The 16,050-nt window shown below is 35.5% G+C and overlaps 2 long non-coding RNA genes across 2 annotated transcripts; one reads left to right on the top strand and one right to left on the bottom strand.

The window, feature by feature from the left end:
* Positions 1-1,513: 1,513 nt before the first annotated feature.
* LOC128669325 (uncharacterized) lies at positions 1,514-3,513 on the top strand. Its single transcript, XR_008404632.1, has 4 exons — positions 1,514-1,852; positions 2,433-2,678; positions 2,811-2,847; positions 3,073-3,513. It is a non-coding gene; the product is annotated as an uncharacterized LOC128669325 (long non-coding RNA).
* Positions 3,514-9,371: 5,858 nt separating this feature from the next.
* On the bottom strand, positions 9,372-10,763 carry LOC135309708 (uncharacterized). The gene is made up of 2 exons (XR_010369874.1): positions 10,317-10,763; positions 9,372-9,590 (listed from the first exon to the last, which is right to left on the bottom strand). It is a non-coding gene; the product is annotated as an uncharacterized LOC135309708 (long non-coding RNA).
* Between the last annotated feature and the right edge of the window lie 5,287 nt (positions 10,764-16,050).

Below are 16,050 nucleotides of genomic sequence, written 5' to 3'. Positions count from 1 at the left end.
TCATAATCGCCGGCACAGCACAAAAGGTTTTACAGAATTCGGCAGACGTTTGTAGTCAAACAAAAAGGGATTTAGATCCTATTTTGATTGTTTGATAGCAAAACTAAAGACATGCCACTTGTATAAAATTGCCGAATCACAACAAAAAGACTGGAACAATTGATAATGTGATACGAAGCCATGTTGGCAAACAAAAGTTGCCGTCACTTGAAAATTTCACACTTCAAGCATCCGATTTCAAAAGCGCATCGCGAATTCAATTGATTATATTATGATTATGAATGTACTATTATATTTTTTCTGAAAGTACCTAAATAAAAGCTTCCGGGCATTCAATGCAATGACAATTAAAAAAAACTGCATAAACTCTGTGCTAGGTAATGGTACCTAATGATGGACAACAAAAAAAGGATAGGTGTTCTTAATTTGCAAATAAACATCTCAATTGACGACCTCGGTGGCGCAGTGGTAAGATTCTTGCCACTGAACCGAGAGGTCCCGGGTTCGATCCCCGGTCGGGTCATGATGGAAAATGATCTTTTTCTGATTGGCCCGGGTCTTGGATGTTTATCTATATATGTATTTATTATAAAATATAGTATCGTTGAGTTAGTATCCCATAACACAAGTCTCGAACTTACTTTGGGCTAGCTCAATCTGTGTGATTTGTCCCAATATATTTATTTATTTATTTATTATTATTTATAATTATTATCTCGTCATTCAATAAATTAACAAAGTAGAGTCGTTGAAAAAATAACGAAGGCAAAAATGACAATATCCCATAAACTCAGGTGTTTATGGGGCCAGTGAAAAACGGCGTGCCTTTGAAATCCGTTTCTGTGATGTTGGACAGGGATGGCCATTCTTTCTACTGGATTTATGTGTATTTTATACGGCCCGTCTATAAATGCCGCTCTTTTATTGGCCGCGAGACGTTTACTGATTAATAAAGTGGGTGGAGACGCGGAAGATGCTAACGACGCCGCTTCCTAGAAGAAGCTATCCGTTTATACTATTTTAAAGAATTATTAATTAACTACTTTTACGTCATTATTCATGAGATTGTAAATAGAAAGATGCTTGGATAAATATTTCGAAACTTGTGAACTATGTACCTACTTAGGTACTTAGGTAGGTCCCGTTCACCTGACTGTGGTGGCTATGTTAGAAAGCACTGGATAGGTGCAGGCTTCAGACTACCATCATAAAAATACGTACAGACTAAAGTACGTAATTTGGACAGCCTTCCTTGTAGGTTAGGCACAGTACAAGCATGGCTAGTGTCTGTGATACTACGCCGAATGGGTAGTCGCGTCGTAAGTAACTTAGTTTTGACTGATTTGGTTTTAGCATTAAAGGTTATCGAACATATAAACTAACTATGATAAGTCAACGTTCAGTGCGACTGCGGACAGAGCGAGGCATCCGCATTGCCGCATGCCGACTCGTGCGTTTCGACATCCAATCTGAATTACAATGTACGGCATTTACAGACTCGACCGGCCCGGCCCGTCCGTATCCGAGCGGAATAAGAAGCGGCTTACGGTTCACGCTATTGTTTGAACATACACTAAACAATGTATTTTTTCCAAATATGGAAGCGCGATTATGTCAACGCGTGTGTTTTGTTTTTAAATAATGTGCGACGCTGAGCGCATTGCGCATCGCAATGTACTTAGCGGGTTTGCTTTTAGCATTTCAATTTACTTGGATCCGGGAACATTTCACATTATTCTGTATTTCCAAACATATCATCATTATGTTGAACCATCAAGTCAAGGTACTTAAGTAGATATTATTCAGATAAACCTAAATTGAATTCAGATTCAATAAACATAAGAACATAAACGTAAGTAAAATTTTTTAACTTACCTACTTATATCAATTCGCCTATTTTACTCATTCTCTTCGTGTGTACCTAATTCTATCATGCGATATTATCCATATCATAGATCCATACTTCCATACTCTAATATTATAAATAGAAAATATTTTTTATTTTTGTTCTCAAAAACTCAAAAAGTTCTGGCCCGTTTTTAATGAAATTTGCCATAGAGATAGACCAAACCTTCAGGGTGAAACCAAGAATGAAACCGGGACTGGGCGCTAGTAAGATTATAGAAATTTACAAATTAGCCGCGCCGGGGCTTACTTATTCTTATCTTACTTAGGTACTTACCTACCTACTAAGTACTACCTACTTACTTTTGTTAATTTTCACACTCCCGAAAATTAACTAAGAAGTAGTGTAATGAAAACCATTTAATAAAAAATAAGATTTTTTTTAAACTTAGGTATATGTAATTATGTTCTGGTTATATGTTAGCACCAAATGTAAATGGGTTTATAATGGTATAATCGATAAATTTTCCCATCTATGTCGACCAGTTATTTAATTGCTATGTAAACACTGATTTATTTCCGCATAGGCCGTGTGGTGCGGGTGCGACTGCAGGTGTTGCATCAGCGGAAAGGTTGCAGTACCTGTACAGTGGTTACATCAAGTGCTGATTGCGTTCCACTCTTAACCAATGTGGAATATATGAGACAGGAGACAACCCTGCGACGTTACTGTACCTACTTAGATCAATGAGTTGCTATTATGAAATTAAAATTGCATGTTATGTCACGCACATGAGTATTGACACTGTACTCACGACATCGTATAATGACAGGTAAAAAATTGTCAGCAATTTTTCCTAAAATATAAAGTCATTGCATTGAAGTGTATTCACTAGGTACTCAATGTGCAATGCAATATGGATATCTGAAGAGCGAAATTTAAAATCCGTTCAGATATTTTGCAGACAATGGTGTTGATAAAGGCAATGGTGTCAAGGATAGGTGTATTTTATTTTTCTCTTTTTGAATACATCCATGTAGGATAGATGGTCTTACATCCATCCTACATACCTAGGTAGTATACATACCTACACACTAGGAACATATCAATTCTCTCATCAATCTCACACACATCAGGCACACAACACTCAACACATACCTATACCTAAGTACCTATATTGGATGGATGTGTTGTGTGTTGTGTGCCAAAGCGATTAAATATTTCAGGTGCGTAAAAAGTTCCGGCAACTTCGTGGAAAAGCCCATTTTCGTAGTGAGTATGCGTGGGCGCGCAGGCGCACGTGGTCCACGGGCCAAGGGGCAGAGGGAGGGGAACTTGGATTGGGAGTCGCTGACCGCCCTGGGGATAGGGCCACCAGCAGTGAAGGATATTTAGTACACAAACTCAAAAGTTTAAAGCCAGTAGTAGCCAGCATCTTTGCCACAGTCCACACCCAAACCTATTCGTCTTTACGATTACGACTACGCTTTCCTAACTATATCTCAAAGCAGTTACTTTTTCAGTTGACCACTGTCTGTCTTACTTAGTAACCATATAAAATAATTATATAAGTAGTTAGTTTGAATGTACCTACTGATAATTAAATATTGGTAACTAACAAATAAATATACTAGCATGATGAGTAAGCTTTCTTAAGGAGTTTTATGTATATATATATGGTCACCCTACGAGCGTCACGCCTTGAATAAGGAAAGGAGCAGGATTTGTATTCAGTCAAAGTTACCGGGCTCCCCAACAAGCGCGAAGTGCGAAACTATTCATGTTGACACTTCACGAGTACCTGTTAACAATCGTCATTTTTTGCCATTGTCATATTGATAGGCCTGTCGACGTGCCATGAGAACGGCATAAGTTTTATAAAACAAGCCAGCCAAAGGGTGCATCGAGATTCAATCAATGTGACAAAGAACAATATGATTTCAATTAAATAAACTACAAAGTTTCATTATTTTCCCCCATAAATTCTTAAAAGTGAAGTTTCTTAAATCTAGAGATGAAACTTTTCCTCTAAGGATGATTAATTTTAAAATAGGAAACCTAAGTAAAGCTTCTACTTCCACCGATGCAGCGTTCAATTCATCCTTTCCTCAGTGCTTTGTTGTTAATGATCATAACAATCGGATCGGGGTTTTTCCCTTATTTACCCATTGGTTTGCCGATCCATTCCGTGATCGTAAAGCACAATCAAATTACCATGGCCCGGGAACGCGGCCAACAGGAAACGCTCGTCTCGGCCGCATACTGATGCGGTTACTGAGATCCTAGACTATACGACGTTTCATGTATATCTGTCTAACCAGATCAACACACTGCGGACGATATGTCTTGAAATTATCGTGAGGGTTTCTGTTACAGCGCACAAGTGTTACGTAGATACATGGTAAATAGAGCTAAGAAAGAAAATTTTACGACCGATTTATATTTTTGCAATGTAATGTAACGCGGTTCTAATAAAATAAAAACTAAATTTAAAATTTAAAACACCCTCCGAAATTGCTGGCATCATCTCATCTGCTAGATATAGCTAACGATTTCTAAATGGCTGAATGCACATTTCCACCGTGTGAAATATCTGTATTTTTTTAATGAACATGAACTTATACGGCGACTACCTATATACCTAAGTACAAGTGGATGTTAATGTTATTCTAAAGACGTTACCTACCTAGTACATGGCCAGGCCACTTATCTATAGAATAATAACATGATTATAAAGCCAGGGGTCATTGTACATTTTATTTTTGTATCAACACAACAATCGATGTAGAACTCTTATATAATTAATGGTTAATTTAATAAGCTTCCATAAGTGGGAGGAAGCCTTTGAGACCACAACAATTGGCGCCCGAGCCTTATAAGGGTGCATGGGGTGCACCAATTTTGGTTTTGAATAGATTCGCTGAAATCCTTTCTGTCTTCATTACTAAATCAAAGACAATAGAATAGGCCATGGATTAGCTATTGAAATATCATTCAATTTATAAAATTAGGAGAAGTCTTTAAAAAAATAAAGATATTGATCTAATACTATTTACTCTATTTTTAATACACAATGGCTCAAATAATTATTTTATGCTATACATTAATTTGACAATTAGAAAACATTTGAAAATAACTTTTGTGGTAATTATTTCTTGTGCCAGTGGCGTCTTTGTTACTCGACAATGCCTAACTTGTCTTCACACTTAATTAATGTTCTTTAAAGTTAAAGCTTTTAGAAATTACTTAGTCCTTCACAAGTACTTTTCAATTACATAATAATTCTTAAAACTACAAATTACTAGCATTTCTAAACTACCACTGCTGAGAAGAAATGCCGAAAGAAATTTAAATTCTTTTAACTGGGCTTTATTAAAGCATGCCAGTTTCCTCCAATTTTCCCGGTCTCACCAGTCTGCTAGCAATACTATATCCTGCCGAACTAGAACGCCTTTTGTTTGTTTAACTTTTCATCAGGTTTCCATGATTTTTGTAGTTTAGGGAAAAAATAAACAAGCATTAAGGTAGGTGTAAAATAAATATTTATTCAACGATTTATATTACATACGTATTACAATAACATCCGTGATGTGGTATACCAACGAAATGACATAAGTTTACCTAGTTAGTAGACAGGTGAGCGTAAGTAGCAAGTTGATGCGCGCTCGCGGCCATCTTGCATATAAATGACGATATTTGGCGGCCAAAGTGGTCACAAAATACCAAAGTTTTATGTCCCATGTAAGTACACAGTGCCTGTAGGAACAACGACACCGCATGTCGTCACGTACCTACCATGTGAAAAATCACTTTATAGCAATTGATACTGGGAATTTAATCGTAATCGCTTCCGGTCACATAGGTTCCAAGAACGAATCATTAAATTGCGGAGGTACTGTAGTCTTTTTCTACTTACTTAACCCTTTACAACTATTTATTGTTTGTTAAAATATAACGCCAATGGGGACAGCAAAAAACAAGCAATTTTACGTACCTAAGCATTATCTTCTTCTAGAAAGTCTCTAGAATCGTCTGAAAACATAAAGTACCTTCTGGAACAGAGAGGCCATAGCGGCCTACCTCTATGCTAAAACAAAAGCGAATTACATGCCTCTTCTGGCCAGGTAATAAAACAATAAACATATATGGATTGAAGATTCCTAGCTAGATCGAGTTGACCGCGCCAGTAGCGGTTGTCATGCCACGTTCTTCAGTTTTCTGCTGTAAAAAGGAATCAGGATATCAACCTCCCAAAAAGATGGTGTTATATTTCACAATCGATTGAATTCTTATCATATTATTTCTATTTTACAACATTTAAAAACGATGGATGGTTGGATGGATTTTTAATAAAATATGTTTACAAACCTCTCACCAAGTTGCCTTAGCAACAAGGATTTGTTGGATGATAAATCCTGAATCCGTCAAACAGGAATGTTTTTTTTATAAAAACTATGGAGGTTGTAGGTATATTGAAAAAGCCATAGATTTAGAAGAAAAGATATATTTATCATGGAATTAGTAGGTACTCGTACTTACTAAACCCATGATATTTATTTATATTTAGTTACATCACTGTCAAAATCAATGAATTGTTATTTTTTATGTGTGATGTCATAAGTAGTTACAATTGAAAAAAGCGCGGGAATTTGGAAGCGACGGCGGTCTTTTTTTCTGGGAAAATTTAAATTTGTGCAAAATCTGTATATATTTGTAAATCTTGTTGTAAATACCTTTCCTTTTGTATATAATTTCGTTATTTATATATTTTCTATAGTCTGTTTTGTATAAAGTGTTGCTGAGGTCGGGGTAAGTTTTTACCTTTCCAGCGATGGGCGGCAAGAAGAGGAAAAAGAAGGAGCAAGAATATGAAACCAATTCGGTAATCCAGAGCTCTGATAGTGACTCAGAATACTCTGACGCGTCAGAGTCGCCACTGGACAAATACAAACCATATAGGGTCGCCGATTATAGTCGTAGATATCCTGAAGATAGTCCAGGGCATGAGCACGTCGTGTTCATAGCTAGCTCGGATGAAAATGTCCCAATAGGTTCCAGAGATATGATGTATTTAAGTAATAGTTTCACTCGCTTTGTAAAAGGGATAAAATATTTAAAAAAAGTCAACAAATATAGAATGGGGGTTGTATTCGATAATCCTAACATGGCTAATTCATTCTTGGACAATGCTACTTTCCATAGAGAACATCGCATCACTGCTTCTATTCCGGCAGCGGTTACAGAAATAACTGGTGTTATAACTAATGTTCCATCAGACTTGTCAAACAAAACAATCTTTAAAGTTCTTTCTACTACAACAAAAAAAATTATTTGTGTTCGTAGAATAATGCGTAAAGTAAAAGAAGGCGAATCTTATAACTTACAACCCACTCAGACCGTGGCGATTACGTTTGCATCTTGTGCGTCTTTACCTGATTATGTTTATTTAAAAATGTGGCGTGTACCTGTTCTGCCATATATTCCACCGATTAAACAATGTTTCCGGTGCCTACGTTATGGCCACCTTGCCAAATTTTGTAAAAATGCAGAACGTTGTTCTATCTGCACTGAAGGCCATAGCTTCAAAAATTGTAATGTTTCTTTAGCGAATGCAGTTTGTATTCATTGCAAAGGCAATCATATAGCCATTTCAGGCACTTGTCCAGTAAAAAAACAAAAAATTATTGAAAATAAAAACAAGATTATTCCACAATCCTATTCTGAAACCTTGAAAAACAACGCCTTTCCATCACTTACTAATCCAAAAAATTCACAAGAATTCCAAAAACTTGTTCTCTCTGACACTAAAATGCTCAGCTTCATCACTGAAGCAATCATAAAGGTGATTACACACAATAAAATCAATAATAACACTATTGTAAATACTAAAACTATTGCAGACACTCTTAAGGATATACTTAAGACAAATTCAGTTTGTTCGGAAAATTCACAGGTATAATAAATATTTGTCAATGGAATGCACAAAGCTTATTAAGTAATAGACTTGACTTCCAGAAATTTTTATATGATCAAAATATACATGTTGCTATTATATCAGAAACGTGGTTAAGACCACACCACAAATTTAATATTAAAGGCTACTCTGTTGTAAGAAATGACTCTGGCAATGACCACAATGGGGTAGCTATTTTAATTCATAACTCTTTTCATTTCTCTAATTTTGCTATTGCATCTGATAACTCAATACAAACTGTGGCAATTTCTCTTCAATTAAATAGTAAATCTGTCACCATAGTTAGTGTTTATTGTCCTAGTATTAGCACCCCTAGATTCTGTAGTAATAAATTGAATAATTTAATTTCTTCTTTACCCAAACCCTTTATTTTTTCAGGAGATTTTAACGCTCATCACCCATATTGGGGTTGTCATTCTACTGATGCTCGTGGTAGGGACATTCTAGATATTATAGATAAAAATAATTTGGTTCTCTTAAACAGCAATGTGCCTACTACAATTGGTTCAAATATTGCTAGACCTAATGGTCTTGATCTCACCATGGTTTCATCGTGTTTAGTATTACAGTGTGATTGGCAGGTCTGTGACAACCCACTTGGAAGTTATCACTTACCTACATTAACAAGGTTGTGTCTAGGACCAAATTCTAATAATATGCTTCATAACTCTTCAAATTTGCTAAAACATGTTAATTTAAAATTGGTTGATTGGAAGACTTATGAAGCACAGGTCAATTTATTGTTGTCTAATTTCAATGTTAATCATGTGGATCCCATCAATTCTTATAATAGTTTTTGTTCTATAATTTCTAGTACTGTTGAAGATTCAGCTCCCAAAGCTAAACATTCTGTTGCACCCAGCATCAATGCAAGTCGTAGATCTTTGCCATGGTGGAATCACATTTGTTCTCAAGCAGTTGAAAATGTTCATAAAGCTTATATTTTATTTAAAACTTGTCCGTCTACAGAAAATTTTATTAATTTGAAACGTGTTCAGGCTATTAAAAAAGTTATTTTAAGACGCGAAAGACAATTCAGTTGGTTGCAATACTGTTCCTCACTAAATCGTTTATCTTCTATGAGTGAAATTTGGAAGAAAATTAAAAAAATTAACAATTCATACTCTCCTTCCACAAATTTTGTTTCTGAATACAATTGGGTAACTGACTTTCTTCATAAATACACCCCAGATACAGTTGAAAATAATTTTACTGTTCCCTCTATTCACACAACCAATAATTCTTATTTGTTGAAGGACTTTTCTATGCAAGAATTACAATCAGCCCTTAACTCTAGAAAAAATACTTCAACAGGTCTAGATTATTTATCTTACAGAATGTTGAAATTGTTGAATGATTCTAATAAACAAACATTTTTAACAATTTTAAATTTGCTATGGCAGAACTCCTTAATTCCTTCACAATGGAAAATGGATTGTATTATTCCAATTCTAAAACCAGATAAAGCTCCTAATGATCCAGACTCTTATCGTCCTATTACTTTGACCTCATGTGTTGGCAAAATTTTTGAACAGTTATTAAAACAACGTCTTGAATTTTATGTAGAGAGTAACCATTTATTGCCTTATAATCAATTTGGATTTCGCCGTGGTCGATCAGCTCGAGAAAGTCTGTGTCACTTGAATTTGGACATTCAGGAGGCCTTATCAAACAATAAAATTCTGGCTTGTGTCTTCTTTGATGTAGTTGGTGCTTTTAATAATGTTAACTTGCATGTTCTTTCTGCCACTCTAATCAGCTTGGGACTTCCTGAAAAAATTGTAAATTGGATTTTTAATTTTCTTCATGAACGGAAATTATATGTGAAGTTTAATAATAATCTTATAGGACCAAGATATTCATATAAAGGTGTAAGTCAAGGAGGAATCTTGAGTCCTTTGCTGTTTGTGTTGTATATTCATCGCTTAAATATTAATCTAGGTTTGGATGTCAATAATTTACAGTTTGCTGATGACCTGGCTGTATATTGCAAAGGAGATAATATGTCAGACATAAACAGAAGGATGAATTCAGCCCTGGCTGGGTTGAACTCATATTTCACCTATCTCCAGCTGAGCATCAGCAAACAAAAAAGTAAAGTGGTTGTATTTTCAAAAAAATCTATTAAAGTTAGGGATATTTGTATAATGTATGAGGGTAATTTATTGCCTGCTGATTCGTCAATAAAATTTCTGGGAGTCATGTTTCAAAACAATAATAATTTTAATAAATATGTTGATATTATAGCCAACAGGAGTCTTCGAGCTCTTAATATTCTTAAAACATTATCTGCTACTTACTGGGGTTCAGACCCCAAAATTTTATTAATGTTGTATAAATCCCTAGTTAGAAGTCATTTCGAATATGCATATTTTTGTTATGCTAATCAGAAAAGTATAGATAAGCTGGAAAAAATTCAGAATAAAGGTCTTCGTATTATTTTGGGTGCTATGATGTCTACGCCAATTATCTCAATGCAAGTTGAATGTAACATACCTCCTTTAGCCATAAGATTCCGTTATCTTAACTATAAATTTCTGCTCAAAATTTGTTCTTCAACAGGTCACCCCTTAATGCCTAAGTTAGTAAATTCTTCTTCAAACTTAACAGAATGTCTTAAAGAAGCTGTCGAATTCAAACTTCAAAATAATCTTTATGAAAGTGTAATCCTGCCATGCTATTCAGGTTCTTACGAAAGCAAATTTTATCCTATTAAAATTGTTATAGATAAATCTCTTGAATTTAAAGAGGATGTTTACAACAAATTAGAATCATACAGAGGTTACAAGCAAATTTATACAGACGGTTCAAAGAATACGTCAACGTCAGCTGTCTCAATGGCTATTTATGATTTAGAAGCCAAAACGGGTCATGGGTGTAGACTCCCTAATAATGCTTCCATTTATACGGCAGAGTCAATTGGAATATTTTCAGCTCTAGAATACATTTCTCAACATTCCTATGATAATTGGATTATTATTACTGATAATATGGGTATTTTAAGTTCGCTTAATAATCCAAAATTTGATTCTACCACCTCATTTATAACACATAAAATAAGAGAAAAGTACTATGATCTCTGTCAGAATCATCATAAGGATATAATATTACTATGGACTCCATCACACATAGGTGTGAAGGGTAACGAAAGTGTAGATTATTTCGCCAAAACTATAGTGCGTTATGGTAACTGCATTGTATTAAAATCTTGCTCACTACCAGCGGGAGATGTTCTATCTTTATTAAAACAAAATATATCACAGCTTTTTGACAAACAATGGAAGGAGACTTGGGAATTGAATTGCAAGGGTTTATGGTATGCGGGAATCAATAATAAATTAGGTCGACCTTGGTTTGTAAAAGGAAGAGATTTTGCTGGTAGAAAGTTCTATACTATAGTTTGTCGTCTTCGTCTTGGCCATGGTCGTTTTAATTCTCATCTGTTTCGTCTTAAACTTTTGTCTTCTCCTATATGCAATTATTGCAACATTGCAGATCAAACTTTACATCATTTGTTTTACGAATGTTCCAATTTCTGTTTGCAAAGAATTGTGTTAGTCGACCGCCTAACACAAATTTATAATTATTCTGAAGCAATCCCGCGCTCGCTTCAGGAACTCTTATCCAATCCTGCATGCTTTAAACCTTTATATGAATTTGTAACAAATACTTTTATGGAAATTTGATTGGACTTAAAACAAAAATATTTATATTTTTGGTTATGTTTTATTTGGATTTATTACTAAAGACTAGGCCTTTTAGGCCTCAATTTTTGATGTACACTACAGACTTGGCTTATGCCTTCTTCTTCAGTGGATATTAGCCACTCTTATTTATATATAAATATTCAATACAAAAGACTTGGCTGTATGGGCTAGTACTCTTTGCCTCCTCAATAAAACGAGGGAATAAACCAAAAAAAAAAAAGTAGTTACAATTTGATTTTTATGTCTGCACGCAGAGCTCCGCGCGCGGGTACACGCCATATTACGAATGCTAATGCTTGTAATCCTACACTTCGGAAAATTCAATAACCAATCCTCGGGTATTTTTTTATGTCTGAAATCAATCCGCCCAGACCATGGATTTTGTAAGTACTTTTTTGTACGGAGTGCCTACTAATGCCATGGCCCAGACATCAGCCGCCCGTTCAGCCCTCTGAAGTTCTTAACGTTCGCGATGGATGGCGCTACATGTCGTAAGATTGCGCCCTAGAATAGGACAACTCCCCGTCCTCTCATGGATATTGTACGAGGTGACTAAAAGTACACACATACTTGGCAGCCGAGGGCCGACAATAGCATTTACAATGCATAGGACGATTGATTTCGCAAGCAAGCGGCCGGTTTCAAAATCATAATTATTTCTACATATAAAACATCATGTAAGTATTTTATGTGTGTACTAAATCAAAAGCAGATAAGTCTTCAGTATTGGTAATCACGTCTAGTTGTCATTCAAATATAATACGACGACTCTCCGAATTAGGTGTCTCATCAACTGGCTATTATGCAAGATGGGTACAGTAGAAGTAGAAGCTATTAAAATAAATTATTTTTTACTAGTTCTTGCCCGCGGTTTCGCCCGCTTGAACTTATCTGCGAAATCGGAACAGACGATTTTCACATCAACTTTCACCCCCCATTATAGTCATTTGAGGGTTGATTTTAGGAAAAAAAATTGCCTATGTTTGAACGGGGGTTTTGAACTACATGCATACTAAATTTCATCAAAATTGATACAGCGGTTTAGCCGTGAATGCGGAACAGACAGACAGACAAGACTTGCTTTTATAATATTAGTAAGGATATGTTGTAGACATATTATCATTAAACTTACGCTAAACTGAGTGAGTGATTTACGTGTAACATTTGAATAAAAACTTTTTGATCTCAATGAAAATGCCGCCTAGAAAACTTTTGATGTTAATTTCCTTTGATTGTAAGTAGTTTATTTGATGAAACCTGTGTATGAAGAATATCTATATGCTCAATTACCGCCGTAACGTTTGACACGTTACGGCGGTGAGCCATCTTGAGCCTTCACGGAGGAGGAACCCTAATAATATAGTTACTTAGTTGTATGTTACCAGGATTCCAGTTACAACCGACGGGAACAATTTCTAGAGATCTTGTACAAACACGATCTTGTATTTATAAACGTATTTTCAATTTGGTTCCAAGAGCCCTGTCGGATTGTCGGGTGTCACGAAGCATAAAGGGTTTTTATCGTAGCTCGGTTTACATTGGCTTTATTTTAGCTCTACACCGTGTACCTACTCAAAATGAAGAAAAGATAGAAGGATCCAGTTCTGTGTGTATAGACGACCTTGCTATTGACATCTTACCATCTAGTCGATTCGCAGTAAGACGCAGCTAACCACAAATCAGAATGCGCCATTTGTGACACAAAGTCAAACACACCGCAATGTAATTGGTTCGCTGCGTATCACTTCGAATCGATTCAATAGTGAGAAGTGAAATAAAAACACACACTTTGCCCTTTGATTGTTTTAGTATTATAATTCTGGTAGTAGCAAGGAATAGCTGTAGAGTAAAAAATACCGATTATGATATCATAAGCGTCAAAGCAAACCTGCTAGCACCAGTTAGAACAGCTGCTGGTTATTCAAAATCAACTTCATCAAATTCATGCTTAATCAACAAACTACAAGTTAAGAGGGATAAGTTTTTGCATGACAATTTTTTTCATTGAAAGAAAAAATAATAAAATTACTTATAAAACTAACATAGGATTGTTTGTAGCTGAGGAAGCTTTAGACGCAGTTTGAGGCTTTGCTTTAGCGAAAGACATTATTGGATTTATCTATTTACTTGTGTTAATTGCATATGTGAGTGCGTTAGCTAAGCCTAGAACTACATCAACCTCAGCTATAATTGCTTCAGTGCTGTACACTCCATATTTTCCAGCATGTGGTTTGAGGGCTTGTGGTCCGGTGCGGGCACATTGTCGGGACCATGCTCCAGTGCACGCGGGGGAACGTCTCATTGACTTTTTGTTTGCTTATTGAGACATCATGAGCTGTGCTGTGATTGCTCTTTGTTGGTGATGTTTAACAGAGGAACCAATGATCTGAACAGGCAGAGAAAGCAATTGTAAATGTCGTTCGACTACCACTACAGTCATATTCAGTTTAGGTACTATGTAGCTATATTAATTTGGAAATAGGACCTGCCGATGAGACTACTACCTAATAATGGGAGGCATTCTATAAACTGTAATTCTCATTAACCTTGGGAAGACGGACGTGTTATAATTTGGTTATAAATAATTAAAAGAAATATATTCGTTATTTCTGTTTGTGTAGTTTATCTGATTTCTCTTAGCAAATCTTATTCAAAACTTTAGTCTCAAGAATTGTGATTTTGAAGGGAACATATCCCTGTGGCGTATGCCCATTTTCTGTGTTAATATATGATAAGCAGCCAATGTTTGGTTGTTAGCTGGGTTGGAATTACTGATTAGGGACTCTAGTATATAGAAAAATTAGGAGCAACAAGGTAGGTAGCCCTAAGATCAAGAATTCCTATTTCCTAGTCGACTGCCGGCGCCGGAGCCTGCTCGCTCGTCACTGAAATGTCAAGGCCACCCGCTCACTTCCTCAGCTTGGCATGCGCCTACACTGCCTGGCCAGTGATCGTACTTATTACTCATTTTCCTTCCTACTTACATCACTGTTCGCTTGTGTAAAAGTGGAAAAACTCTTTAAACTTGCAAAAAATATATATAGGGTAGGCAACTAAAAAAATAAAAAACTTATAACTTAAAACTTGTAAATAAAAAACGAGTAACCAAGGATCATCAACTAGTTACATATGTGGGAATTTAAAATTTAATTTAATTTAATATTTTCATATTAAATAATATGAAATACTTTAATTATTAATGAGCTGGAAAAAAAACAAAAAATCTTATCAACTTAAACTTAACAATCTAATTTGCATCAGTTTTAAAGATGCCCGTTATCGCTCCTTTAAGAAATGACGTCATTATTTGATGCCCTTCAGCCACAGATAATCAACATAAAATATATGTAACACTAATCCATTCTACAAGCATGAGAAAAATAATTATTGAAAAGAATAATAAATCAATATTAATTATTTCACATTCCGCATTCTACTTCCTTGGTTTGTTAAGTATTGAATGTGTAGGTAGACCTTTTAAAAATTATGAATCCACGAATAATGAAGAAATAAGAGATGAAAGGTGCGTGTTTTTATGGAATTTATTTACAATGTTTATTTTTGAGTGTGCATTTCTGCCCGTCCGTCAAGATAGCAGAAAGACCCAATTCTGACATTGGGACATTTAATTATATATCATACTGGTGGCATTGGGACATTTAATTATACGGTACCTATCACTATAATGACCTGGATCCTGACTGTATTCATGAAAATATGTGTAACACCAGCTCTTTTTATTTTCTTGAACTAGTTAACTATGTAGCTTTAGGATTATGTGACGGGTTTTTGACGTGGTGTTAATATATCTAAATGTTGAAAATAAAAAAAATGAATTTTTGTATTTGTATGTTACCATGTTAAATGTAGTGTACCTACATGGATCTTCAGTAGGCCTGGTGAGGTGACGGTGGATCGTGAAGGGCCTGCGCCTGGCGTAACATCGCCTCCAATGGAGCGCGCTTCCCGCGGGCTTTTTTCTTATTATGACTGCCGTGATTTGGTTCTAAAGTGCTGTAGAGATGTTTTCAAATATATTTCATCGTAATACAGAGTGACTTATCAAACTGATTTATATTCTGAACAGACATAACATACCGTTGAATTTTGTTGAATAAAATATACAGTAGTTTACAGAACCGTGTGTTCTATCTGTAACCACCATATTTATGGTTTACTGACATTCTATAGTAATAATTAAGTAAATATTTTGGTAGCTTACGTAATTACCATTACTTAAATAAAATGAAATAACAACATATTCAATAAAACACCAAAAAATTAATAAATTCCGAATTAAGCAGCATAAATACGTACATACATATTTGTGTTATATGCGACAAAAGAAAAGAAACACAGAAGAATTCCAAAAGACTGTCTTAGAAATACCTTTGCCACTCCACGCATTTTCTGTTCCAGTGCGAGGCAGTTTTCGTGCCCATTGGAGCGTCAACTGCGCCCGAACGCCCACACTTTCCCACCGGGGACCCTGCCCTGCCACCCGAAGCCTTATCAACTAATTA

This window comes from Plodia interpunctella, chromosome 4 (assembly GCF_027563975.2).
Source record: "Plodia interpunctella isolate USDA-ARS_2022_Savannah chromosome 4, ilPloInte3.2, whole genome shotgun sequence".
NCBI classification, from domain to species: domain Eukaryota; kingdom Metazoa; phylum Arthropoda; class Insecta; order Lepidoptera; family Pyralidae; genus Plodia; species Plodia interpunctella.
Note: the sequence above shows the minus strand (reverse complement) of the source record. Positions and strands in the feature narration are given on the sequence as shown.